The sequence below is a fragment of the Hemicordylus capensis genome, chromosome 4 (genome assembly GCF_027244095.1).
Source record: "Hemicordylus capensis ecotype Gifberg chromosome 4, rHemCap1.1.pri, whole genome shotgun sequence".
NCBI classification, from domain to species: domain Eukaryota; kingdom Metazoa; phylum Chordata; class Lepidosauria; order Squamata; family Cordylidae; genus Hemicordylus; species Hemicordylus capensis.
In genome coordinates, this window is record NC_069660.1 from 12224191 (window position 1) to 12251825 (window position 27635).

Sequence of the window (27635 nt, forward strand, 5' to 3'; positions counted from 1 at the left end):
TGTGTGAATACCCTTACTGAATCAAGGAAGGGAAGATGGTCTATTGCTCTGCTCTCTACCACCTGACCCTCTGCTACAGATACAACATCAGTGGAGGCACAGCATGCTCCAAACTAAATTTGGAATAAGCTGAGGAATTTTCCAAGTTGTGGGGAAATGGTTTGGTTTTTATGAACTCCATTCTAAGTTTGACTGAAAAGTTCTTCATGTCATACACCCAGCACTATGTAGAATTCCGTTGAATTTCTTTACCTATCTGTGTCATTGGTTCTGTTTCTGTCCCACCCCTTTCCAAGGACTCAGGGCCGGCAATCACAATGGGGTGGGTGGGAATTAAACAAAAGCCCCAGTGCCCAAACAGTGTGTGAGTTGGTTGCACCATAAAGCAGACATCTAATTGATACAATCAAAAGCCAAGAGTAAAACAAAAAAGGCACTGCCCGTCTCATCTCATGCCCAGAGATTTGAGCACATGCAAGGGTGTCCCACAGGGAGACTATTGCGAAACTTCCTCCCTCTGTACTGGTCCTCAGCTGGATGTACATTATGTTGGGAACCTTGCAGCATGCCCAGTCACAATGGTGGATGTTACCTTCCACACTTCTCACAGAGGTACGCAATGGCCTGAAATGGCCCACACCACTTAGATATTTATTATGTCTCAAACATCATATCATGATGGCCTTCTCCTAATGGCCATTAGGACAGTGGCTGTCATTCTGTCTAGAAGAAGAAGAAGAAAGCTGGAATCCAAGGGAATCCAGGTAGGCTAAGCAATCTGGGTAACTTGCTTAAAATCTGGGTACTACCTGGAATATCGGGGGAGATGGCAAGCGTATTCTGGAGCACAGGCAGAGTGGAGACATGTTGGCTTTGGGCATGCAGTGGGGACTGGGGAAGTTGTGTGTGACTTCAAAATAGCTGTATTTTATTTTATGTATTTTATTTATTTTGCATATTTCTATACTGCCCAATATATACATCTTTGGGTGTTTTACAATCAACAGAAATAAAACATTAGAATGGGCCAGTTCAGATGATACTTTTTAAGCAGACATTTAGTAGTTTTTTATTACAGCCATTGGCCAGCCAAGAGATAAAAATCAGAATAACAAATATAACTGATATACACAAATAGTGGCTAATAATTATGCACAATAAAACCGTATAGAAGCATCCAGAATAGATTACGTAAAAACAGTAAAACTCCTCCTAAAATTGAGACCTTAATCTCATAGCAACATAAAAAAATGTGGCCACCACTTTTGTGATCTCACAGCTTGTATCCGCAAGGCAATATTGTGTATAAAAAACCTTCCAGGAAATCTAACTAACAGGGGGGAGATAAGTTCTTCTCTAACACCTTGATACAAAGAGCAATATAACAAAACATGGGTAACAGTTTCCAGGAGGCCAGAGCCACAAGGGCAGAAAACCATAGCTGAAGAATCCTTAGCGAACCTCCTTTCGAAAAGAGAGGAGGGCAGCACAGTTAAGCGAGCCCGAGCAAACACAACCAGCATCTATCTCCCATGGGGGGGGATCCCAAAATGTAGGGGAGAGCAGGTCCTGTTAACCAAAGACATAAGTTCCTGACATTCAATGTCATGCAACCGTAGAAATAGTGTTCCCTTCACCTTAATATTCTCCAGAGTGAGTAGTTCAGAAGGAGAGAATCCCAGTTGCATCATCATCATCATCATCATCATTATTATTATTATTAATTTTTTTTACATTTATATCCCGCTCTTCCTCCAAGGAGCCCAGAGCGGTGTACTACATACTTGAGTTTTTCTTTCCCAACAACCCTGTGAAGTAAGTTAGGCTGAGAGAGAAGTGACTGGCCCAGAGTCACCCAGCTAGTTTTATGGCTGAATGGGGATTTGAACTCAGGTCTCCTCGGTCCTAGTCCAGCACTCTAACCACTACACCACGCTGGCTCACAGCATTTAGATAAGATAGCCAGGGGTTTGGATAAGAGTCCAGCCATAAGTAACGGGAAAAAGAAAATTCCTGAATCTCTAAACAGAGTTTAATTCATCTACCAAAAGTAGTTTCCCAAGCTTTACAGACTATAGAAAAAGAACCAGATTCCAGGCAGAGAACAGAATATGGCACACACCTAGGCACTGCAAAGATTGCTCTTAGGAATAGAGACTGTACTCTCTCCAATTCAGTTGTTACCCCCTGTATCCATAATGAGGCTCCAAAAAGTAATTGAGCCACAATCTTAGCCCAAAATACCTGGAGTGCCATAGGTATATACTGGCCTCCTTTAGAATAGTAGAAGCACAAAAAAGCACGAGACATTTAGTATATCTATAGTTTATTGTAAGTAAAGTGTGCCGTCCAGTCGATTTCAACTCCTGGTGCCCACAGAGCCCTGTGGTTTTCTTTGGTAGAATCCAGGAGAGGCTTACCATTGCCTACTCCCACGCAGTATGAGATTATGCCTTTCATCATCTTCCTGTATCGCTGCTGCCCAATACAGTACCAGCTGGGATCTGAACTGGCAACCTTCTGCTTGTTAGTCAAGCATTTCCCCGCTGCACCACCTAAGAGGACATAGTTTTTTGTACCCACTTGGAAAACAGATTCAGATGTGCCGACCAGTGTGAGTAGAGTGTATTCTTCCCATCACATGTTTAGAACCTTCCTTTCACAGATGCAGGCCTATCACTCCCGGGAAACTCTCTATGTTTCCCAGGCTTCCTTTGTTGTATTTCTTGCTTCAAACATAGCACCTTCCCATAGAAAGAAGTACATAAAATTATAAGAGTCATGCACGGTGATCAGCTGTTGAGATGCAATTCTTTTCCAAGGCAGAACTGAAAATGTTAGCAACTTTGTCTTCTATGGAGACATGCATACCTGCCTGCTAGCTTGAAGACCACAAATTAAATGGGCGTGTTGGTGATCTCAGGGTGCACTCCAGGTATATATATTAGAAAAAGAGATAGATAGATAGATAGATAGATAGATAGATAGATAGATAGATAGATAGATAGATGAGGAAAATAGTGAACTGCTTCCCCACCCCACCTCAGGCTCCCTCGTCTTGCGACTTCTCTGTGTGAATCCTCACACAATGACTGAAATGACTGAAGAAGCTGTAAGTGGAGCTCTGGAAGGTGAAGGAGTGAAGACAAGGAACAGAGGTGACCCTTAAGGCTTGGTGAGTAAAATAGACCCTTTTTTTCCTTGTCACAGCAAAAAATAATAATGATTCATGTTTGAAACTCAAGCACACAGGCACACACACACTTTTTCCACATTTATTTTATACCAGAAAGTGGGTGAAACTTGTAAACATCGCACTTGTCTTGTAAGCAGCACTTATTCCATCTATGTCAGTTAATGTGGCAGAGATTAAAAGGACTTCCTCACAATTCTCCACCTCAGGCTGGAAGAAAACAATGGTGCTACAAGTAAGTCCCGCCTGCATAACTGGATGATCTAGCACTGGGTCTGTCCTCTTTACAATTCAAACTCTATGGTTATGTGGGGGGAAACACCACATTGCAATCCAGACAATGAGGTGGGTTTCACGATCCATGAGTCCCGCTTTCTGCCAAACTGCAGGGGATACTCACGTGAGACCCGCTTTCTCGCGTGATACTCGCGAGATACTGGCTAAGCCCGCTCTCCCCGCAGACGACCGAGCAGGGAGCCCTGGGTGGCCGGATCAGCTGCCCACACGGTTGCCGGCTCCATGACGGAGCTGGCGGGGGCTGGGGGGAGTGGGGGCTGCGTGACCCCCAGAAGCCCCAGTATGACCTGCGTCAGCACGCAGGGCATACTGGGGAGACCCCAGAGCTGGGAGGCGGCTTTTCGCCTCCTGGTTGGGGGTCTACTCGCAAGTAGCCACGGTGCGGAGCCACGCTGCAGCTACTCACGAGCAGATAGCCCGGGTTTGCGGAGTGAGCACTCCACAAACACGGGCTAAGGGGTGGGCTACTTGAGCGGGTGGTTCTTATGATTACAAAAATCGGGCTAGGCTCTCCTAGCCCAATTTTTGTTAATCGTGAGAATAGCCCCAATCATTTAATCACATGATAGTGACTACCCCACATTCTAAATTCTACGTTATATCTTGTGTTTAAATCCAGGGTAGAGAATGTGTCTTTTTCCATTTGGATGACCGGATGATACTTTCAATTCATGAATTTAATCACGCATTGAAAGTATCATCTGAACAATTTAAAATCTCAATATAAACTGTAAAACTTGTTAACAAAAAGGCCTGACGTAAAAGGTACATCTTCAGCAGTTTGTTTGTTTGTTTAAGCAAGCAGAGATGGGGAGACTGATTCTATTTGGGAGAGCATTCCAGGGCCGTGGGCAGCCCTACAGAAGGCCCAATTCTGAGTCGCCACCAAATGCGGCTTGTGGCAGCCACAAAGGGACCACCCTCAATGATCTTAATAGGCAGCAACGTTCATGAAGGAGCTCTTTCAAATACCCTGGACCCAGGCGCAGCCCGTGAACGCGCCTCGGGGGGGGGGGGCAGCGGCATCATCTTTAAGTGTAAACAGAGCTGGTGCTCCGTGCCGCCCAGCAGCCCCCATGGTGGGGAATCACCTCTGCCACTCACCTGGCTCCCACAGAGGCGAGCCCCCACCAGTGGCCAGGTGAGTGGTGGAGGCGATTCCCTGCCGTGGAGGCTGCTGGGCGGCATGGAGCACCGGCTCCGTTTACACTTAAAGATGCTGCCCGCCACCCCACCCCCTGAAGGAGCGTCCACAGGCCGCCCTTGCCAGGACCCAAGCCATTTTGGGATTTGTAGGTAAAAATCAGCACTTTTTATTTGGCCCAGATAGTTACTGGCAGCCAATGTAATTAATTTCAGGTGGGAGTAATGGGGTCTCCTTTGGGTTCCAGACTATGTACAAAGGCAGCCCAACATAAAGCACATTGCAGTAGTCAAGACTGGATGTTACCAGCACATGCACCACTGTTTTGAAGTAGTTTATCTCCAGAAATGGATGTCGCTGACGTATCAGTCAAAGTTGATAATAAGCCCTCCTAGCCACTGCCTCAGCCTGAGATACCATAGAGAGGTTTGGGTCCAGAAGTACTCCCAGTATCACCAGTACTTACTTGCTTCTTCTGGGCGAGGAACACAGACTGAGAAATAAGCGATTAGCACAACACTAGCAATGGCAGATTTTTAAAAGTTACTATTTTATTTGCTACTAGCTGGGCTGGGCTCAGAGCATCTGCGCCTCCTGCCCCCCCCCCCATTGCGCTACTTTTTTCTCTCCCCACCCCCCGCTGGCCCGCCTGGCTTTCTGGTCAGCCAGCTGGCCCACTTCTCAGTCCCCCCGCCTACTTCTCCACCCTCATGCTTTCTTGCTGATGGGCCAGCTGGCCCCCTTCTTCTTTCCCCCCACCCAGCTTTCCAACCGGCCAGCCCACTTCTTCTCCCCCCCTTCTCTCCCCCCCCCCCCACTTTCTGGCTGAGGAAATCCAGGCCGCCACCTCCTCCCACCCGCCCACCAACTCCCCACAGTGGTCTCCTCCTCCCTGTGGCTGGGCCAGCCCACCGTCATTGTCTTCTCCCTGCAGCCGGCCCGGCCCGCCACCTCCTACTTGCAGCTAGCCCGGCCCAGCTCATCACCACCTCCTGCTCTCAGAGGCTGGGCTGGCCCGCCGCCGCCGCCGCCTCCAGCCAGCATCGCTATTTTCTCCCTGCCCCCAGCGTTATCCTATCTGGCAGCTATCCTATCTGGCAACCACCCATGGGATTAGCCACGGGTACGTCTTAGAGAATCAAATGTAAAGATTCTTAGAGGCTCATACAAGCAGCCCTACCCAGTCTTGGGAACCCCTACCTGAGTAGGGCTGCTTGTGTGAAGTGCCGGGATTGGGACCGATCCTGGCATTGTCTCTCCCGGTAGGCCAAGTTTTTTACCCGAGCTTTTACCTAGGTTAGAAGGCATGAGCATGCCCTTTACCCTAGGTCTGGGGTCATGTGTGTGCTCGGGCTGCAAGCAGCCTGAGCAGACAAAGAGCTGGACACCTAGAATGCCCCATTTGGGGGGAATCCCTCAATGTACCCTGCTTCTCATGCAGTGCATTTTGGGATTCCTGGAGGCCAGGACTCATTTTCCTGGCCTTCAGAGATCTGCGTTGCTCAGAGCAGTGCAAAGAGTGTGGGTGCAAGAGCCATCTCTGGGGAAGGTAAGATCAATCTTGCCTTCCCCCTGCAGCCTCACCACTGGGCTGGAATGATCATGTGAATGACCTTTTAAACTATTGGGAGTCAAAAATATTTGCTAATCTACAGCAAATCAGACATCTACCAAAATACTTTCTCCCCAACCCTGCCTTATGTTATGTGATCATTTTTGGACTGGAGCCATTTTTTAGTAAATGGCAATCCAATTTCTCAATTCAGAATAGATTCTGGGGTGGGGGGCACTGCCAAATCAAGAGGAAAGAAATTTTTTAGTATCAGAACAAAACCAAACAACCAAAAGGAAGGGGGGGGGGAGACAAAGGCAGAAAACCAATTTTTTGTGATGATGATGATGATGATAATAGAAATAATAAAATAATAAAAATAATAAAAATTCTGCGATAATATCTATAATAACAGCAACAACATAGATAATAAAATTCAGCCATCCCAGGTCCTTGGGAAGGACTCGATGTCTGGATAAAACAAACCAGTCAATAACACCTGTCTGACTGTGTAAACAACAATAATAATAAATAATATAAATAATATAAATAATATAAATAAAGCAATAAATAAAGCAATTCTTTAATGTGGGCGATTTTTAAACTCACTAATTAGTATTTACTCCAGGTTGAATATAGAGAGAGTGGTATTGTGTTGATAGAACAAAAAATATCAGGAAAGATGGGGGAGGCATCATAAGCCAATGCTTGAATGCATGAATCGCATTAACTTTATGAACTGCCTCTCTCTCCCTTCCTCACATCTTGCTGGTTTCCCCCAACTGCTTCATCCCTCCTGTTGCCTTTCCTGTGCCTTTTATCAAGAGTGTCTTTTTCATCCCCAAGAAGACCATCAAGCTCCTCAGTCAGTGAACCAACTCCCTTCATACATATATACATACACCACACACATACCCAGAAACAACTGAGCATTAAACAGAAACATTGCTTAACGGTTAAGTTTAAAAGAGCCAATGCCACATAGTAGGCCTGTTCACACAATCATCAAAATCAGGGTAGGTTGCTCAAAGGGTAACCCAGCTTTAGTATCTTGCTCTTAACCAAGGTAGGAAAAGCAGAGATCACCAATCTTGCTTTTCTGGTCATATGGATGCACTTATTTCTTCTATCCAGCCACTGGGACCCAGGAGGCCTTCAAATGATAGAGATCTGTGGAGATAGGGGTCCATGGATGTGTCACTCTGCAAAGCACACTCTATGATCCTCTATCTTGAGCTGCTTTAGCAGGCCTGGGTCTGCCTCCTACTCCTTTGTTGCCAATCAGAGGACAGCTGCTGATGCCATAAGGCTTTCCAGTCTACTGGCAGTGCAAAGCATGCTTGGAAGGCATGGAGGTCTTGAAGGACCATCAGCTCCCAATCTCATCAACCAATAGGGAGGAGCTCAGTCAGAGGTTCCAACTGTCAAGGCTTACTTCTGTCAGTGCAAAAATCTCTCCAATAATGCCTGCCTATGGGCAGTAATGGGCTGGATGAGGGATAACAAAATGAAGCTGAATCCCAAGCAAGATGGAAGTGCCCATTGTTGGGGATCGGAGGGATAAGTTAGATCTTCCTGTGCTGGATGGGGTTACACTCCCCCAGAAGGAACAGGTACATAGCTTGGGGGTGCTCTTGGATCCAGGCCTCACCCTGGTATCTCAGGTGGAGGCTATGGCCAGGAGTGCTTTCTATCAACTTCAGCTGATTCGACAGTTGTGTCCATTCCTTGAAAAGAACGATCTCAAAACAGTGGTGCATCAGCTGGTAACCTCCAGGCTTGACTATTGCAATGCACTCTATGTGGGGCTGCGAAAGAAGATGGGGTGAGGTGGCGGCAGCACCCACTGGAAGCTCTGGCACAGCAGGGGAATAACCCATTGCGCTCACACTGTCTCTTCCCTCCCTCGCAAGGACCTGACAAGGAGGCAGGGAGGAAACTGCCACAATGGGTATTCTCTCCCTGCTCCTTCCCTTCCACTCCCCTTTCCAGCCTTGCCTGGAAAGGAAACCCAAGGAAACTCTATTTCTCCTTGTCCTCCTTCACCTCCTCCAACACCACCAACACCTTATGTTCCCTGCTGCTGTTCAATCCTCCCTGTCTCCAGGTAGTGGTGATGGAAGAGGAGCCCGGGATGTTCTCTGGGGGCCAAAGGCGGCTGAGGGAATTTGGAGGGTGATTTTCATATTTATGCCTTTGTGTTGCTCAGGCCTCCTGCTCTTCCATCCTCCACCATCGAGGTGGGGGGAGCTTAACCAGGCATAACATTTAGAGGCAGGAGCAACCAGGTGGCCCCTTGAGTCAATTCCATGGTGGGGAAACCTTTAATTTGGTGCATTAGAATAGAGGACTCCTAATTTCCAGTCTCTGGCAACTCCCCACAGCAAAAGCCCTAGTTTGTTATTTGGGGAAACTTCCGAATTCTGGACATTTTGCAATCTTAGCATCTGCTTTTGGGGTGACTTGAAGGAGGGTTCCAGAAGGGAGTAGAATGTTCTGCAAGGCTTATAATGTGATTTTAATGGTTTAAAAAACTTGATTATGCTGTTGCACAATTGTGTATTATTGGTAAAAGAGAGGTGAGCTTTAGATTCCCCCCACCACCCATCTTTAAACCCCAAATGATGCTTTATCTTGTCAAGACTGCACTTTACGTAACACTGAATGAGCATGTTTTCAGCCTCATCACCAGGCGCGTAACAATAATAGGGCAAGGGGAGACAGTTGTCTGGGGGCCCCACTGCCTGGAGGGGCACCCCAGAGGCACCTCATGTGACTCCCCATTGCCCCCTGCCCTGCCCCATGGCTCCTCAGCCACTTGCCCTCTTCGCCGTCTCTCCTGCTTGTTCTGCTGGCCCGCAATCGAAGCAGCAGCCCAGCTGCCAAGAGCTCCTTTTCTCCCGCCTCTCAGCTGATCGGCGGGTGGGCGGGGCTTCCACGGAGGCCTCCGTGTAGGCCGCAGTGATGCCTGAACTCGAGTAGGGCCCAAGCCAGCCAGGAAGGAGGAGGCAGCCAGAGTGTTCTCTGCAGCAGAAGACCCCTTGCTGCCCTGCTTAACCCAGACCAGCATTTGCCAGGTAGAGTGTGAACTCCTTTTTGTGGTTATCTTTCCCGCCCCCCCCCCCCATATATAGGGATCTGCTTGCCATAGGGCTTGGATATGGGGGGGGGGGGACCGAGAAGTCTCTGAATATTTATTTTGAAACAGCTTGGAAAATTTGCTGACTTTAAAAAAACTATCTAAAAAGTCCTATAAGTGGCTTGTTTCATGGCAGAAAATTGCAAAAACTTCTGGAACAGTATTTTATTAATTTTATTTATTCATTCATTCATTTATAAATGCACTTATGATCAAGTTGTTTTGCAACCCAGAAGGTCTGAGTGAGAACTGTGAAGCATGTGTGGTGCTTTTATTTTATTTTTCTTGTGTGTTCACTGCTCCCCAATAACTTGCAGGGACTTCAGGGTAAATCTGGCCAACATGTGACTGCAGCACCTCCATTCCAGAGGAGATGTGTCTTAAAGGGCTTTAAAAGCCTCCTGTGAAAAACCTCCTGCAATCAAACTTGACTGAATTTGTTCAGAATTCTGGGAAAACAAACATAGGTTCACCCTGCATGGTTGAAAGTCTCCTTTGCTAATCTGCAGCGAGGGGCCCATTTTAATAATTCATCTTTCTAGTGTGTTCTAGGCATTAAAAGTAATACAAATGTATAGTACTCAATGTATATCACTATATATTGTGACGTGTGTGTGTGTATTCAGTGAAATGTATTTGCAGGCAGCATACTTATTTTGGAATATCAGACTTAAATCCTTGGGGGCCTGGGGTGTGCGGAGGCCCTGGACTTGGGGGGGCATTTTAAAATCTTGTATCTGGGCCCACTCCAACCTTGCTACGCCCCTGCTCATCACTAACACAAGAAGAGCCCTGCTGGATCAGTCCCAAGGAGGCCCATCTAGTCCAGCATTCTGTTTCACACAGTGACCCACCAGATGCCTCCGAGAAGCACACAGGCAGGGCATGAGGGCTTGCCCCATCTCCAGCCAATGCTGCACTGCAACTGGTATTTAGAGGCATCTTGCCTCTGAGGCTGGAGATGGCCTGTATCCACCAGACTAGTAGCCATTGATGGAACCGTCCTCCATGACTTTGTCTAAGCCCCTTTTATAGACATCCAAGCTAGTGGCCATCACCACATCCTGTGACAGTGAATTCCATAAGTTAATTATGCACTGTGTGAACAAGTACTTTCGTTTGGTGGTCCTAAATTTCCCAACCTTCAGTTTCATGGCATGACCCCGGGTTCTTGTGTTGTGAGAGAGGGAGAAAAATTTCACTTTTTCCACTCTCTCTGTTCCATGCATAATTTTAAACACTTTGATCATGTGTCCCCGTAGTTGCCACTTTTCCAGTGAGCCCCAGATACTGTAGCCTTGCCTCATAATGAAGGTGCTCCAGGCCCCTGGTCATCTTGGTTGCCTCTTCTGCACCTTTTCCAGTTCTACAATGTCTTTCTTTAGATGTGGTGAACAGAATTGTACATAGTACTCCAAGTGTGGCCACACCATAGTTTTGTATAAGGGCATTATAATATTAGCAACTTTATTTTCATTCCCCTTACTAATGTTCCCTAGCATGGAATTGGTCTTTTTCACCACTGCCGCACACTGAGTCAAAACTTTCAATAAGCTGTCCACCACAACCCCAAGATCTTTCTCTGGGTCAGTCACCAACAACTCAGATCACATCAGCGTATATGTGAAGTTGGCAGGGCCGGATTAAGCCAGTGCGGGGCCTGTAGCATAAGTTATAAAGGGGCCCTAAATTTTTTTTTTTTAATGCACATAAATATTAAAACGTAAATTATTTACTTGCATAGTAAAGTAATTCTTTTTTCATTTGCTGTATTTTGGAGTATGGGCGAGCTAGCCACAAACTCACACTTACTACAACAGTGAACATTTATATACCATTTTTCAATCAAAATTATCAAAGTGGTTTACATAGAAAAATAAAGAGTGGATAGATGCTTCTCTGTCTCCAAAGGGCTCACACTCTAAAAAGAAAATGTGGTAGGCACCAGAAACAGCCACTGGACAGATGCTGTGCTGGGCCTTCTCTTAAAAGGCACATTTAGCAGAAAAGGGATATTTTGTCTAACATGGACCAAATAAAGCAGGTAAAGTTTTAACTTTAATTCCCAGTTGGAAGCTGGGCATGCGGGGCCCTCAAAAACGCGGGGCCCGTAGCAAATGCTACATTTGCTACTATGTTAATCCGCCTCTGGAAGTTGGGGTATTTTGCCCCAATATATATCACTTTACACTTGCTTACATTGAACCGCATTGGCCACTTTGTTGCCAACTCCCCCAATTTGAAGATATCTTTTTGGAGCACCTCACAATCTGTTTTGGATTTCACTATCCTGAATAGTTTAGTGTCATCGGCAAATATGGTCACTTCGCTGCTTACCCCAACTTCTAGATCATTTATGAATGAGTTAAAGAGCACTGGTCCCTGTACAGATTCTTGGGGGAACCCACTTCTTACTTTCCTCCATTGTGAAAAATGTCAATTTATTCCTACCCTCCATTCCTTGTCCTTCAGCCAGTTACCAACCCACACATGAGCCTGTCCCCTTATCCCATGACTGCTGAGTTTACCGAAGAGCCTTTGGTGGGGAACTTTGTCAACAGATTTTTGGAAGTCGAAGTATACTATGTCAACCAGATCACCTTTATCCACATGCCTGTTGACACTCTCAAAGAACTCCAAAAGGTTAGTGAGGCAAGATGTGCATTAGCCATGCTTGGTTCTCCTTCAGTGAGGCCTGTTCTTCTATAAGTATGCTCTCCATCAATTTACCCAGCACAGAAGTTCAGCTAACCAGCCTGTAGTTTCCTGGATACCCCCGAATCCCTTTTTCAAAATCTGAGGTACATTAGCTACTTTCCAGTCCTTTGGTACAGAGCCTGATTGTAGGGTCCAGTTTTCCCTCTAAATTTTTTTGTCTGTGTGCAGAATGATTTTTGTGGGCAGCAGTATCAAGGCAGTGTGTGTGCATGTGCATTCAGAGTGGGATCTTCCTGATTCAACTTGAGCGGGATCTAATATTAACTGAGCTGACATTTTAAAAAAAGTGTGCCTACACACATGTGCATGCCTTAGAGAGAACACTGGTAGCAGGGACAAGTTGCATATATTTGCTAGGAGATCAGCAATTTCACATTTGAGTTCCTTCAGAACTCTTGGGTGGATGCCATCTGGTTCTAGCAATTTGTTAATTTCTCATATTTCAAGACAATTTAGATCAAAAGCTTTTTGGAAGTCCAAGCATACTATGTCAAATGGATCACCTTTATCCACATGTCTGTTGACCCTCTAAAATAACTCCAAAACGTTAATAAGGCAAGACTTGCCCTTGAAGAAGCAATTCTGGTTCTCCTTTAGAAAGACTCATTCTTCTGTGTGTTTAACAGCTTTGTCCTCAAGTATGCTTTCCATTAATTTGCCGGGAGTTACATTAGCTATTTTCCAGTCCTCTGGTACAGAGCCTGACTGTAGGGACAAGTTACATATTTTTGCTAGGAGATCAGCAATTTCACATTTGAATTCCTTCAGAACTCTTGGGTGGATTCCATCTGGCCCTGGTGATTTGTTAATTTTTAGTTTTTCAAGACAGTTTAGAACATCTTCCCTTGTCACCTCAAATTGGCCCAGTTCTTCAGCCTCTAAGCCTGAGAAGAGGCTCTAGGGAGCGTATATGGTCAGTATTCTCTGCCATGAAGACAGATGCAAAGAATTCATTCAGCTTCTCTGCAGACTCTTTATCCTCCTTAATAATCCCTTTCACACCCTCATCATCTAAGGGTCCAACCACCTCCCTGGCAGGTTTTCTGCTTCTGATATATTTAAAGAAGTTTTTGTTATTCCCCTTGACACTTCTAGCTACATGCTCTCTCTCTGCATCCCTTATTGTGTCCTTGCATTTCTTTTGCCAGTGTTTATGTTCCTTCCTGTTCTCTTCATTTGGGCAGGACTTCCATTTTCTGAAGGAAATCTTCTTCCCTTTTACAGCATCCCTGACTCTACTTGTTAGCCTCTTGAACTTGGTGGTACCTTTCCTCCGTTTTGGTATATGTACCAATTGAGCTTCTATTAGTGTGATTTTAAATAAGTTCCATGATTTCTGGAGGAGCCTCATTGACTTCAATAGGATTCTCTTCCAAGCTGGCATGTTTATGACTGTAGCAGTGTGTGTGTGTGTGTGTGTGTGTGTGTGTGTGTGTGTGTGTGTGTGTGAGAGAGAGAGAGAGGGGGGGTGTAATAAATGCAAAATGAATAAGGTGCATTTCATTTAATGAATTATTGGATGTTATATTTGGGTGTGATGTTTCTTGTGCCAGAGGTTAATTTCAGGCTTAATTGTTGATGCTCCAGGAGAACAAAATAGTCTCAACTCAGCCAATCAGTTGGCATTTTCATTTTGCAGGATTTGAGTCCTGTTGCTCTTATTGCCTGCAGCAACTTCATAGCTGTCTAGAAGCTGTCAGAATTATGTAGATAGTGCAGTGGCCTAGAACATGTAGAATCATAAAGGCCCCACTCTGAATGCACGTGGGCACACATTGCCTTGATGCTGCCACCCAGAACAAATTCCACAAAGAGATGAAAAAAAATAGAGGGAACACTGGTTTGGACTAGCTCTGTAATTAAGCTCTTTCCCCAGCTGGGGGCAGCAATAATAGAAAGCCAATGTGGTGTCGTGATCAGAATGTTGGACTAAGACTGGGGAGATTGATTGATTGATTGATTGATTGATTGATTGATTGATTGAGTGCCGTCAAGTCAGTGTCGACTCTTAGCAACCACATAGATAGTTTCTCTCCAGGATGATCTGTCTTCAGCTTGGCCTTTACGGTCTCTCAGTGGTGCATTCATTGCTGTCATAATCGAGTCCATCCACCTTGCTGCCGGTCATCCTCTTCTTCTCTTTCCTTCAACTTTCCCCAGCATTATGGACTTCTCAAAGGAGCTGGGTCTTCGCATAATGTGTTTGAAGTAGGATAGTTTGAGCCTAGTCATTTGTGCCTCGAGTGAAAATTCTGGATTGTTTGGTTCTATGATCCATTTGTTTGTTTTCCTGGCTGTCCATGGTATCCTCAAAAGTCTTCTCCAGCACCAAAGTTCAAAAGCGTCAATGCTTTTTCTATCTTGCTTCTTCAAAGTCCAGCTTTTACATGCATAGAGTGTGCCGGGGAAAACCATTGTCCAAACGATTCTAATCTTTGAAGGTGTAGACACGTCACAGCACCTAAATATCCTTTCCAAGGCCTTCATTGCAACTCTACTAAGTGCTAGTCTATGGTGTATTTCTTGACTGCTGGATCCTTTACTGTTGATGGTCCTAAAAGGCAGAAGCTATCCACCACTTCAGTGTCTTCATTGTCAATTCTGAGGCTGGTTGCTGTACCCGTTGTCATTAGTTTAGTCTTCTTGACATTTAGTTGTAGTCCCATTTTTTCACTGTGCTCCTTGACTTTCATTACTAGACTGTGCAGATCATCCGTACTCTCAGCTATCAGAGTGTCATCAGCGTAGCGTAGGTCATTGATGTTTCTTCCTCCAGCTTTAAAGCCACGCTCATCTTCTGCCAATCCAGCTTCTCTCAGTATATGTTCAGCATATACACTGAATAAGGAAGGAGAGAGTATACAGCCTTGTCTTATTCCTTTGCCAATCTGGAACCAGTCTGTTTCACCATGCTCTGTCTGGACTGTGGCTCCCTGCCCTGTGTATAGGTTTCTCATGAGAACAATGAGATGTTCTGGGACATCCTGAGACTGAGGAGACCTGAGTTCAAATCCTGCTCGACCATGCAACGCAGTGGGATAATTTGGGCCAGTCACTCTTTCTCAGCCCAACTTACCTCACAGGATTGTTGTGAGAATAAAATGCAGGGACAATGAACCATTATGCCACCCTGAGCTTTTTGGAGGAAGAATGGGGCAAAAATATAACAAATAAATCAAAGCAAAGGAGTGAGGTGAGTCAAGATTTATGGGTTTAAACCAGCATTTAGTTCCCATGCTTGTCGAACAGATAGGCAAGAGGGGACTCAGTGAAGCTGTTCTCATGTGCAGCCTAACCCAGGGTAGGGTAGGCTGCGCATGAGAACCACCAGGATTAGGCCTGATCCCAGAGGGGCAGTACCACCTAGTCCAGCTTTTTAGCCTGGGTTGATGGCTCCAGTGCTCAGTCTACGTTCAGCCTCAGGAGACACAGAGACGGCATCCAGAGTGCCCATCTTGGAAATCCCCCACGGCGCTGCACTTGGTATACCTAGAGGCCGGGGTGTGTTTTCCTGGCTTTTGGAGATCAGTTTGCGTCAGAGCATGGTCAGTGCTCCCAGCAGGGATTGTTTGCTCATCTGGGGGGAAGGTAAGGATTGCACAGCCGTCCCCCAACTCACTCGCCCACCTGCCCCAGCCGTGTGAATAGCTCCAGTAACTCTCACAGGCTATTTTAACCCCAATAGCTAATTATGCAGCATTTCCTGTACACCCTGTATCTATGCTACAGACCAATGGCAGGGGTGAGCATTGTGTATCCACTCACTCTTTCGTCATTCCCAATGCGAATTTACTAACTAAATGAACATATTTTTAAGACGATTTGTAATGGTTACTTTTTCTCCCTGCTTAAGTTTTCAATTACATCAGCTATCTCATACTCATTAGGAAGCCACAGTCCCATATTCATTAAACGCGTAAACTAACTTTCCAGCAAGGAGGACTGGGTGAAGAGGGTAATTATTCAATTTTCTTCATTTCAAAGAATTACATCTCTTGTCCTGGGGCAAGACGCCTGTAAATGCAGACAAAGTACTGTTTCAAACTCCATTTACATCACTAATTTGGCTGAAGCACAAGGCCTGGGTAAAATGTGGTAGGCCTCTGCATGCTGCCATTTTGTTGCTGCCTGTTCTGCTTCTCCCCAAAGACACTGTGCCCATTCTTGTTATTTGTTTGTTTTTAATACATTGTGTACCAGAATTCACTGAAGCTCTTCTCATGATCATGATCAAGACCATGAGCTGGTCTTGTGGTAGCAAGCATGACTTGTCCCCATAGCTAAGCAGGGTCTGCCCTGGTTGCATTTGGATGGGAGACTTGATGTGTGAGCACTGCAAGATATTCCCCTCAGGGGATGAAGCCGCTCTGGGAATTGCAGAAGGTTCCAAGTTCCCTCCCTGGCTTCTCCAAGATAGGGCTGAGAGAGATTCCTGCCTGCAACCTTGGAGAAGCTGCTGCCAGTCTGTGAAGACAATACTGAGCTAGATAGAGCAATGGTCTGACTCAGTATATGGCAGTTTCCTAAGTTCCTATGTTCCTAATGAGAAGAGCTTTGGGGCTAACTGCAGGGAGAATGGGCTTAGCCCGCTTTTCCCGCAGACAAAATGCCGCTTGTAGCTGGGCGTCCAGATCAGCCACCCACATGACTGCCAGCTCCTTCACAGAGCCGGCAGGGACAGTGGGGATCGGGGGCCACATGGCCCCCGAAAGTTTCAGGATGCCCCACGCAAGCACGCAGGGCATTCTAGAGAGACCCCCAAGCCCAGGAGGCTGCTTGCAGTCTACACGAGGGGTCTACCCGTGTGTCGCTGCACGCTGCGGCAACAAATGAGCAAAAAGATGAGGTTAATGGAGCACTCGCTCCATTAACTTAGTCTTAGGGGAGGGGTAATTAGGCAGGCTAGCTGCCTTGGGAGCACTGGGCTCACTTGCAAACCCGGTGGTTCCCATGATCCCTGGAAAGCGGGCTAAGCTCCCTTAGCCCGCTTTCCAGTGATCGTGAGAAGAGCTTCATTGTTTGCAAGTTAAAAACCAAACAAAAGCCAATTTAAAAAAAAAAGAATGCATATAACAACAAAAATAGCAGCCGATAAAAGCGACACTAAAATCATTGCCACAATTCTGAGACGAAAAGGCCTCGGAAAATTAAAAGGTCTTTGCCTGATGTCTCAGTAACAGAGTAGGCACCAGGCAAACTTTGCTGGCAAGAGCACTCTGCAGACAAGTTGCCACCACCAGGAAGACCCTTCTCCCCATTGCTGCCAACCTCACCACAGAAAGTGGAATTACCTGGAGGAGGTTCAGAATTCAGAAAGTCTTTCCCATTGAATGTAACGCTTTTCTGCAACGGTGCTGCCAAATTCCCATTTCTGATGATCCTCTCCCCTCTATACAGGCTTCCAAATGTCATGGAGTGTGACTCCAGGCAACGAGGTGTGTGTGCACAGGCAAGGAAAATGCACAGGTGTGTATTGTATTGATGCATGCTGTGTGCATGAATTACACTGGAATGCCATTTTGTAATTCTGATTTTTTTCCCCTTTTAAAATGAATATAGTGGTACTTTATTGGATGTTATGTTTTGGAAGTTTATGTTTATTGGATGTTATGATTGTTGTCCTGGGAGATTATCTTCATACATGGGAAGGCTCATATTAGAAAAGGCCATCCTTCAGGTACTCCGATCCCAAGCTTGAAAGATAAGCTTTCGTTTGTTTTAAAGGTAGCCTAGAAGATAAACATGAGCACTCTAACTGTTCCCAGACACAGGACTGGGTCTCACGATCCATGAGACCCGGTTCGGGGCTGTGAGCGGGAAGGGAGCCCTGGGCGGCCAGATCGGCCACCCACACGATTGCCGGCTCCGAGACAGAGCCGGCGGGGGCTGGGGAGCTCGGGGGCCACGTGGCCCCCGGAAGCCCCAGTATGCCCTGCACGAGCACGCAGGGCATACTGGGGAGACCCCCGAGCCGGGAGGTGGCTTTTTGCCTCCCGGTCAGGGGTCTACTCATGAGTAGCCATGGTGCGTAGTCGTGCTGCGGCTACTCATGAGCAGATAGCCCGGGTTTGTGGAGTGCTCACTCCGCAAACCCGGGCTAAGGGGTAGACTATAGGAGCGGGTTCGCCGCTGCAGAACCACCGGGCTTGGCTGCTCGGCTGCTCGGCGGAGGCTGGCTTGATTTTTGCTGATCGTCAGAATAGCCCCACAGAGTAGAAGCCACTGCAGTTGTTTAAGTACCAGTGGGATGTGATCCCAAAACCTGGTCCCAATTAGCAGACTAGCAAGTGTATTTTGGGCAAACCACAGTTCCCAAACAATCTTCAAGGGTAGTCCCTTGTAGAATGTAGTGCAATAGTCTAACCTGGGAGTTACTAGAGCAAGGATAACAGTGACCAGGCTATCTCCATCCAGAAGGCTCCACAGCTGGCAAACCAGCCTCAGCTGCTAAAACATGCTTCATTCCATAGCAACCATATGGAATGCAGAGCTAGTGTGGTGTAGTGATTAGAGTGCTGGACTAGGACCAAAGAGACCCGGGTTCAAATCCCCATTCAGCCATGATACTTGCTGGGTGACTCTGGACCAGTCACTTCTCTCTTCACAGGGTTGTTGTGAAGAGAAACTTAACTATGTAGTACACCACTCTGGGCTCCTTGGAGGAAGAGTGGAATATAAATTATAATTATAAATTAATAAATATAAATGTAAAATGTAAAAATAAATAAAATAAAATAAAATAAAATAAAGTGACAAAACTGGATCTAGGAGCATCCCATCCTCAAATGTGAATCTGTTCCTTCAGAGGGAGCCCTATACTATCATGGCACTCACCACGATACTACTTTGGGCCAGTCACTCTCTCCCAACCTAACCTGCCTCAAAGGGTTATTGTGAAATGAATAAAATGCAGGGGCAGTGAACTGTGATGCCACCATGAGCTCCTATGAAAAAGAAACCCATCCAGAACAGGAGGAACACTTCCTCCCTGCCAAGACAATGACCCACCAACAGGGATTCCCATCTTGTTTGGGCGGAGCTTCAGTGCATTAGTCAACATCCAGTCCATTACTGACCCCAAACCTCTGTTTAAGCACTTCTACTAGAAGAACCCTGCCGGATCAGACATAAAGAGGTTGTGCACATGACCTCATGCTCCTGCACACGAGGGTCTGCGGCCTCACACAGAGGTTGCCACACACCGAGGTCACCACACACAGACGTTGACACATGGAGGTCCACACACAGAGGTCTCTTCCCCCGACCCAGCTCACTGCCGGATGGCGGCAGGTCAAAGGGAAGCCTTTTAACCTGGTGGCGATTGTGCTCATGATCGTCTGGCGAGGTTAAACGAAATGCAGGTTTGTGCAACCTCAACTAAAAGCCGGGTTTAGAAGTCGGGCTAGTGGGGAGCAGCAGTAAACAGGATGGAGAGCGATCCTGACACTCCATATGAGCAGCTCAACCCAGGCTGGGCTGCCCTACTTTGGGTTAGGCTCCTCTTGTGAATAGCCTCAACAACTCCTATGGGTTTTCACACTCCATGGGCGCTCCTTTTGCTGGTGACAATATAACTATTTTTTTTTTACAGACAGGTTGTTTGCATCCATGGCAGTACATTGGCAGCATAAGCAGCTTCCACAAAGTGGGGAGGCTCTGGGAAGCACATAGGTTGCTCCCAAACCATGGGCAATGCAATCATCTTCTGTGTCTGAGCATCTCCTTGGGTGTGTAGATCCATGTGAACGAAGATGGCAGCACCCATAGCAGAAGCCTCAAGGGATCAATTGGTTCTGTCCAAAGATAAATCTAGTGGCTGACATTACACACCATGTTACATGTGCATTGTTCAGGGAGTAGTACAAGAGCGCTCTTGCCTGTGCACAAAAATTGTGCAAGCATAGTTGTGTGATGGTACAACCATTATTTCCAGTGGCTACACTGCTGTGCAATGGGGTTTGCACACGTTTTTGCATTTGCACAAGAGCATCCGTACACCACTGCAGAAATATTATGTTGCAACACCTCACATAACATTGTGCAGTATATCAGACTATTGCACAAGTGACCTTTTTTGTGTTTGGTTAGTTTTTAGTGCTCAGATGTCCCCATCTGACCCCTTTATTATCTCATTTTCCTTCCTTCTTTGATAGTTCTGCTTCCATCGGACTTCTCTCTGATGTGGGTTGCACTGTGATTGCCCTAATATTACAAGGCCAAAAGTAGAGAGGCCCTTCATGCTTGAAGTCTAAGTTTTGAATCAATTAAATCTCAATACTATGAGAGTAGCAGGTGGGCAGAAAAATTTACCCTTCGGTGTGCTATAACAGTGATTAATGAGCATTTAAAGTAACAGTTTCTTTTCATTTTCTTTCTTTTTTCTCTCTGTTAATTTAGTCCTCTCCTTTTTTTAATGGTTTAGGTATAGCCTGGGAAAATTATCGACGGCAGGCTTCAGCATTGGCATAGACGTTAGCATCTTATTAAATTGCTAATAGCATTTCAAGAGGCTTGTTCCGTAACTTTTCATCAGTGTGGAATAGAAGGAGTGCAGCAGCAGGGTGGGCTAACGTAAGTGTTGATCTCTTTTTTTAATTGCATATTTTGCTATTTTCATTTATTTTATAATCCCAAAGCTTGAGCTTGATCATACTTAATGACTTCAAAGGTCAGTCTTTTAATGATAGGCTATAGTGGAAAACAGACACAGAGCCGGGTCTCGCGATCAGTGAGACCCGGTTTTGGAGTGTGCGCGGGTTTTGGACATGAGCGGGGAAGGAGCCCTGGGTGGCCAGATTGGCCACCCACACGATTGCCGGCTCTGTGATGGAGCTGACGGGGGCTGGGGAGCTCGGGGGCTGCGCAGCCCCTAGAAGCTCCAGTATGCCCTGCACGAGCCCGCAGGGCATACTGAGGAGACGCCTGGAGCCAGGAGGTGGCTTTTGCCTCCCCTCCGGGGGTCTACTCACGAGGAGCCATGCCGTGGCTACTCACGATCGGAAAGCCTGGGTTTGCAGAGCGCTCGCTCCGCAAAACTGGGCTTTGGGGAGGGCTAAAAAAAGCAGGCTAGCCGATCGTAAGCCACCAGGCTCGCCTGCAAGCCCAGTGGTTTACACGATCAGCCAAAATTGGGCTAGGCTCTCCTATGTCCGATTTTGGCTGATCGTGAGAATAGCCCCACAGGATTCTTCTTCTTCTTCTTCTTCTTCTTCTTCTTCTTCTTCTTCTTCTTCTTCTTCTTCTTCTTCTTCTTCGGGATTATTCATGTGTTTGAGGCATTATCTGAGGCCCAGCTCAGGGTTCCTTTGCCATCAGAAACATGGTAGGCATCCACCATTAGGAGCAGGGTCTTTTTGGTGGAGGTGCTGACTCTGTGGAACACCCTTCTGCTGGAGGACCACATGACCTCCACTCTGTATACCTTCATATAGCAAGTTAAAATGTAGCTTTATTGTTATGCCTTTGGAAGGGGTTGATGCAGTGATAGTCTGGATTGAGATGTTGCTGCTGGTCTGAGGATACATACATACATATCTTTATTTCTGTCATAGAGCAGCAGTAACAATGCCAATACAATGCAAATACAGTACAAATACAGTAAAGACAACAGATCAAACATGACAACATGTGTTGTACCAAATGCAGCAAAAATCGGGTCTGAGGATGTGAATTGTCTCGTTCTATTCAGAAGAGCCAATGTTCAGCCTAGGTAGCCAGCTTCATTTTAGTACATGGAAAGGGAACATTGTACTGCTAGGCTGCACTGACTGTATAGCCTTAGGGCATTGCCACATACCACAACTACTGTATGCCCACAGCTGTGAGTTCTGGCCATGACAGCACCCATCAAAGCTGGGTTGCTTTAGAAATGTATAATTGGTATGTTTCAGAATGGTCAATTCTTAAAATTAAGACAATAAAAACCTCTCGTACCTGGCCATGGTCTGGAGATGGAGTCAAAGGCGGAGTCTAGAGCAAGTCAAGAAGCAAAGCTCAGTCTTATTTGATGAATCTGGGAAGGAGCTCAACACAATGAGGCAATCAAATGAATGCAATGAAGCATCACACAATGAACACAATCAAATACTGAGATGGGGTTAAGCAGGGAGAGCGGGCATAGCCTGCTCTCCCTGAAGACGAGTCCCCGCAGAGCCCAGGGCAGCCGGATCGGCCACCCACACAACTGCTGACTCTGTCACGGAGCCGGCGGGGGCTGTGGGGATCGGGAGCCGCGCGGCCCCCGGAAGTTCCAGCATGCCCTGCACAAGCACGCAGGGCATGCTGGAGAGACTCTGGAGCCAGAAGGCTGCTTTTTATCCTCCAGGTCGGGGTCTACTCGTGAGTTGCCACAGAGCCACGCCGCAACAACACACGATCTGATAGCCCGGGTTAGTGGAGCACTCGCTCTGTTAACCTGGGCTTAGGGGAGGGTAACTTTAGCGGGTGGTTCTCACACGCACACGAAATCGAGCGAGGCTCCCTTAGATTGTGAGAATCACCTTGATGTGTTCTACCTGGGTATGGGAGTTGTGTGTGCTCCCAATTTTCAGTTGTGTGGAAGCAAGGTAAGAGGAAAACCTGGAGCGAAGTGATTATGTGGAAACAAAGTAGGAGGAAAAGCTACCCAGGTTTTCCTCTTACCTTGCTTCCACACAACTGAAAACTGGGAGTACACACAGCTCCCAAACCTGGATAGAACACAGTTTTTGACAGTGTCAGTGACCTCAATGAGCTCATTCACATGACTGGGCAGGTGGAGTGGTGGGCAGGTGTGGGGGAAGGCTGATTGCACTCACCTCCCCCCGCCCACCAGATAAGTGCTAACATGTTGCTGGGTGCACGGAGCTCCGGAGGCCGGGATGTGTCGTGGATATCCCACTATGCATCGTGCGACATGTGCACTGCATTTGAGGATTCCCCCAGGAGACAGGCACTTTATGTGCCCACCTGTGTGTCTGCTGGGGCTGAACATAGCCCCAGTGAACACTTTATCCTGGAGCCCGCTCACTTAAGCCATTAACCCCGGCTAAGAGCCGGGTTTCAAAGGGGGGCTAGATGGCGCTGCCCCGCCGGGATCGGGCCCAATCCTCGTGGTTCTTCCCTAGCCTCGGTTAGGCTGTGTGTGAGAACAGCCTCTATATCTATTCACCTACACTTACAAAATGAAACCGTGGAAGTCGGCCTTGCTCTCTGTACTGTTCCATCAATTGGCCTGAAAGCAAAAAGGTTTGGCCCTGTTCATTCATTATGTTCAACACAAATACAATCTATGTAGACTGTATGCACATACAGATCTGCATGCATGTATAGTTTCAGAAACTAAGGCTGTTCACACGTGCTAGCCCAGGCTAGGGCAGCCCAGCCTGGGGCAGGCTGTGTGTGTGAAGCGCTGGGATCAAGCCCGAACCCACCGCTGCCCCTGCACTGAGCCCATGAGGCGCTTCACATGACACGTGTGACGCGACTGCCGGGCTTCTGTGGGGAGAGCGTAGCCCGCTCTCCCCGCAGATGAGCAGCCGCTCATAGCTGGACAGCCAAATTGGCCACCCACATAGCTGTCGGCTCCATCACGGAGTCAGTGGGGTCATCATGTGGCCCCCAGAAGTTCCAGGATGCCCCACGCAAGTGAATGGGACATCCTGAAGAGACCCCCAAGCCTGGGAGACCCCCAAGCCTGCTTGCAGCCTCTCAGTCAGGGGTCTTCTCGTGTGTCGCCATGCGCCGCTGCGACACATGAGCAACCAAATGAGGTTAACGGCGCACTCGCTCCATTAACCCCATTTCAGGGAGGGGGGAATTAGGCGGGCTAGCCGCCTTGGGAGCACCAGGCTCGCCTGCAAGCCCGGAGGTTCCCACGATCCCTGGAAAGCGGGCTAAGCTGCCTTAGCCCGCTTTCCAGTGATCGTGGGAATAGCCTCCATGTTTTCAACCAACATTTCAACAATTGAAATTTACAATGTTAAAATGATTAAAACACAATTAAATCAATGAGGCTATTCCCACGGTCATACAAATTCGGGCTAAGGGAGCCTAACCCGATTTTGTATGCCCGTGAGAACCACTGGGCTCGCGGCCGAGCCCAGTCTCACGAAAGCGGGTCACCCACGAAAACAACCCTCCCCTAAGCCCAGGTTAGCAGATCAAGCACTCCACTAACCCAGGCTTTTAAATAGTGATTTGCTGCGGCACGGTTCCGCTCTGCAGCACCTCACGAATAGGCCCCGGCCGGAAGGCTGAAAAGCAGCCTCCCGGCTCGGGGATCTCTCCAGCATGCCCTGCGCTCTTGTGCAGGGCATGCTGGAGCTTATGGGGGTCACGCAGCCCCGATCATCCCAGCCCCCGCCGGCTCTGTAACAGAGCCGGCAGTCGTGTGGGTGGCCAGTTCGGCTGCCTGGAGCAGACTGACTGTTTGTCTGCAGGGAGAGCAGGCTAAACCTGCTCTCCCCGCAAACCCCATTCAGGCTCTCCTCACAGATCGTGAGAAGAGCCTCACTATCTAATTAAAAGCCTGGGTGAACAAATGCATCTTGACTGCCTTTTAAATAGTTGTCAGAGTTGAGGAGGCTCTTATTTCAGCAGGAAGTGTGTTCCAAAGCCTCAGAACAGCAATGGAGAAGGCCCATCCCCGAGTAGCCACCAGACGAGCTGGCAGACGAACCTCGCCAGATGATCTCAATGGGCAGTGTGGTTCATAGGAAAGGAGGAGAGGAGAGGAGAGCTGGTCTTGTGGTAGCAAGCATGACTTGTCCCCATAGCTAAGCAGGGTCAGCCCTGGTCGCATATGAATGGGAGACTTGATGTGTGAGCACTGCAAGATATTCCCCTCAGTGGATGAAGCCGCTCTAGGAAGAGCAGAAGGTTTCAAGTTCCCTCCCTGGCTTCTCCAAGATAGGGCTGAGAGAGATTCCTGCCTGCAACCTTGGAGAAACTGCTGCCAGTCTGTGAAGACAATACTGAGCTAGATAGACCAATGGTCTGACTCAGTATATGGCAGCTTCCTATGTTCCTATGTAAGGCATCCTCTTAAATACCCAGGGCCCAAGCTTTTTAGGGCTTTATAGCTTATAACAAAAACCTTGTACTGTTTAATCTATGGTTTATTTAATCTCAGCTGGCGATCGTCTGGGTGATCACTGCTGGGTGATCACTTCCCTCCAGCATGCCACCATTTCCAGTAGCGAACCGGAGGGAGGAGTAGCCACATTCGTAGCATGGGACACCCTGGGATGTGGGAGGAGGGATGTTCTCCCACTCCCAATTCCTGCCATCGCCACACTGCTGCCCATATGGGCATGGGGCGGGGCTGAGTGGACGGCAGCCACTGCTCATCTGTCGGAGAAGGTAGGAGGGCTCCAACTTTCCCCGCAGCCCTTCACAGCAGCTGCTGGAGGTAGTGTGAAAGAACTCATAATGTTGGATGCATGTACAACAATACACTTCCCATCTGTTCCCTGCATTTGAGGAGGTCTGTAGCCAGGTTCACTTTTTAAATGAATGCATGTACGGTCATTCACACCAAACCATGCACATGTATACAGACACCTGAATGCACATACAGCACAATGAAGCTGCGCGCACCATCAGCCATACCCCAATTAGGGAAGCCTTACCTGGGTAGGGCTGCTCGTGTGCATTCCCAGGATCGAGACCAATCCAGGCACTGCCCTTGTGGGTAGCCCAACATTTTAACCCTGGCACTGGGGTCGTGTGCATGCTCTGGCTGCAGGCAGCTTGAGCATACACCGAGTTGGGCGCCTAGAGCACCCAACTCCCAGGGGAATCCCCCAAAGCACCATATCCATTGTGTGGTGCATTGTGAGATTCCTAGAGGCCGGGAAAATGCGTTCTGGCCTCCAGAGATTGGCCCTGCGTGGAGCAGCGCAGATTGTGTGGGTGCCCAGCGGCGTGTCAAAGAGGACTTTGGCGATCGCCTGGTGGGAAGGTAGGTCTATCCCTACCTTCCTCCCCACCCACCCTGTTGTGTGAATAGCTTTAATGTCCAGTTACCTTTCTAGCTAAATCAGGATTTTGATTGTGGTTTTTTAATAGTTTGCTTGCTTGCTTGCTTGCTTGCTTGCTTGCTTGCTTGCTTGCTTGCTTGCTTGCTTGCTTGCTTGGATTTGTTAGCAACTGTCCTTTGACTGTGTTTATATGCACTCTTCCCTTGTTTTCCTTTGAAATTATTTTATGTTACACTTAGCAAAGAATTAAAATGCAAAAAAATTGAACGCTGCAGTTTTCATTTCCGTGAAGGGATGCATCGGATTCTAAATCAGTTGCTACAGTCCACAGTGCCATCTTTTTTTATGCAGCAGACCAGCTCTGGGTGTATATATATAGGCATGTGAAATGCAACCTTTCTGTGAATCCTGACGGTTTTCATACTGCAAGATACTGAGAGAAATGTAGTGGTGGGCATTCCACCCTTTCCAGAAGACCTTCAGCTCCTCACAGGATAGGACCCTTGAACTTCTCATGTGCTAAATTGGCTGGTGAGTGCCCTAGCAATTAAAATGTCATTCCTTGTCTATTATGCATAAAGACCCCCCCGCCTTTCCCCACAAGAATTTCTTCGGAAAGGCACAAAGGACTTCTCTCCTGTGTATTTTTTTTCCTCTCCCCTTCCAGATTTCCTGCCTTCTTTTATTTAGTGCCGGGGGGTGGGGGGGTGGGGGGGGGATCTGTTCCTTTTATTGTCCTTCATTAACACTTTCCAATTTGGGAGGGGAGTAAAGGGGGGATTATAACTGTTTCAATGCAATGACATCATAATAAGTTCCTGTCCCAGGAAACAAAAGTCTTTGGGAGACAGCTCAGAGACAAGTCCTATTTATGATGTCACCAAGAAGACAGTAGTAGAAATAAAGAAAGGAAGGGGGAGGGAGATAAGAATAAACATCTGTATTCCGAGGATAACAATAACAGTTTCTCTGCCTTTTGTATTTCTCCAAGAGCCAGTAAATTGTGTCCCTTGTGTATGGGAGAAAGCATATTTTTGTGTGTACAGGTGTGGTGGTGGTGATGATGATGATGATGATGATGCACTGAAATATAGTGCAAAGCTTATGATTCCCTCCCCTCTTTTTACAAGTTAGTGTCCACTACAGAGACTATAAGCCATGTGTTTACCAGGCTAGAACGAGATATGATCTATGAGATGCTTTCCTCCACCCTTTCTCTAAGGAGCTCAGGTTGCATACGTGCTTTTATCCTCTTATTTAATCCTCACAACAACCCTGCAAGGTGGGTTAGGCTGAGAGGAAATGGCGGGCCCAAGTTCACCCAGTGAGCTCCATGGCTCAGTGGGATTTCGAATGTGGGCCCCCTAGTCCTCATCTAACACAGTAACCACTGCACCGCTCCGGATTTTGATAGTGGCTGCCAACAAAAATGGCAGATATGCTAGAGGTAGGCAGTATACAACGTGGCAACAACAGAAAATGAGGCTGTTCACATGAGCAGCCTTACCCGTGCTTGCCCAGCCCGACCCGGGTAAGGTTGCTGATGTGGAACACCGAGATCCTGGTGCGTGCCCGATCCTGGTGCGTGCCCGATCCTGGTGCATGCCCGATCCTGCCCGATCCTGCCCGAT

At 47.4% G+C, this 27635-nt stretch overlaps 1 long non-coding RNA gene across 2 annotated transcripts in view; it reads left to right on the forward strand.

The window, feature by feature from the left end:
• Positions 1-9175: 9175 nt before the first annotated feature.
• Positions 9176-27635, forward strand: part of LOC128352898 (uncharacterized) — a 46707-nt gene continuing 28247 nt past the window's right edge. The window contains exons 1-5 of one of the 2 annotated variants that reach the window (XR_008320691.1): positions 9176-9263; positions 11798-11968; positions 17441-17509; positions 20466-20614; positions 26244-26535. This is a non-coding gene — a long non-coding RNA (uncharacterized LOC128352898). The remainder of the gene's footprint in view (positions 9264-11797; positions 11969-17440; positions 17510-20465; positions 20615-26243; positions 26536-27635) is intronic. The other variant, XR_008320692.1, reaches the window with a different exon arrangement.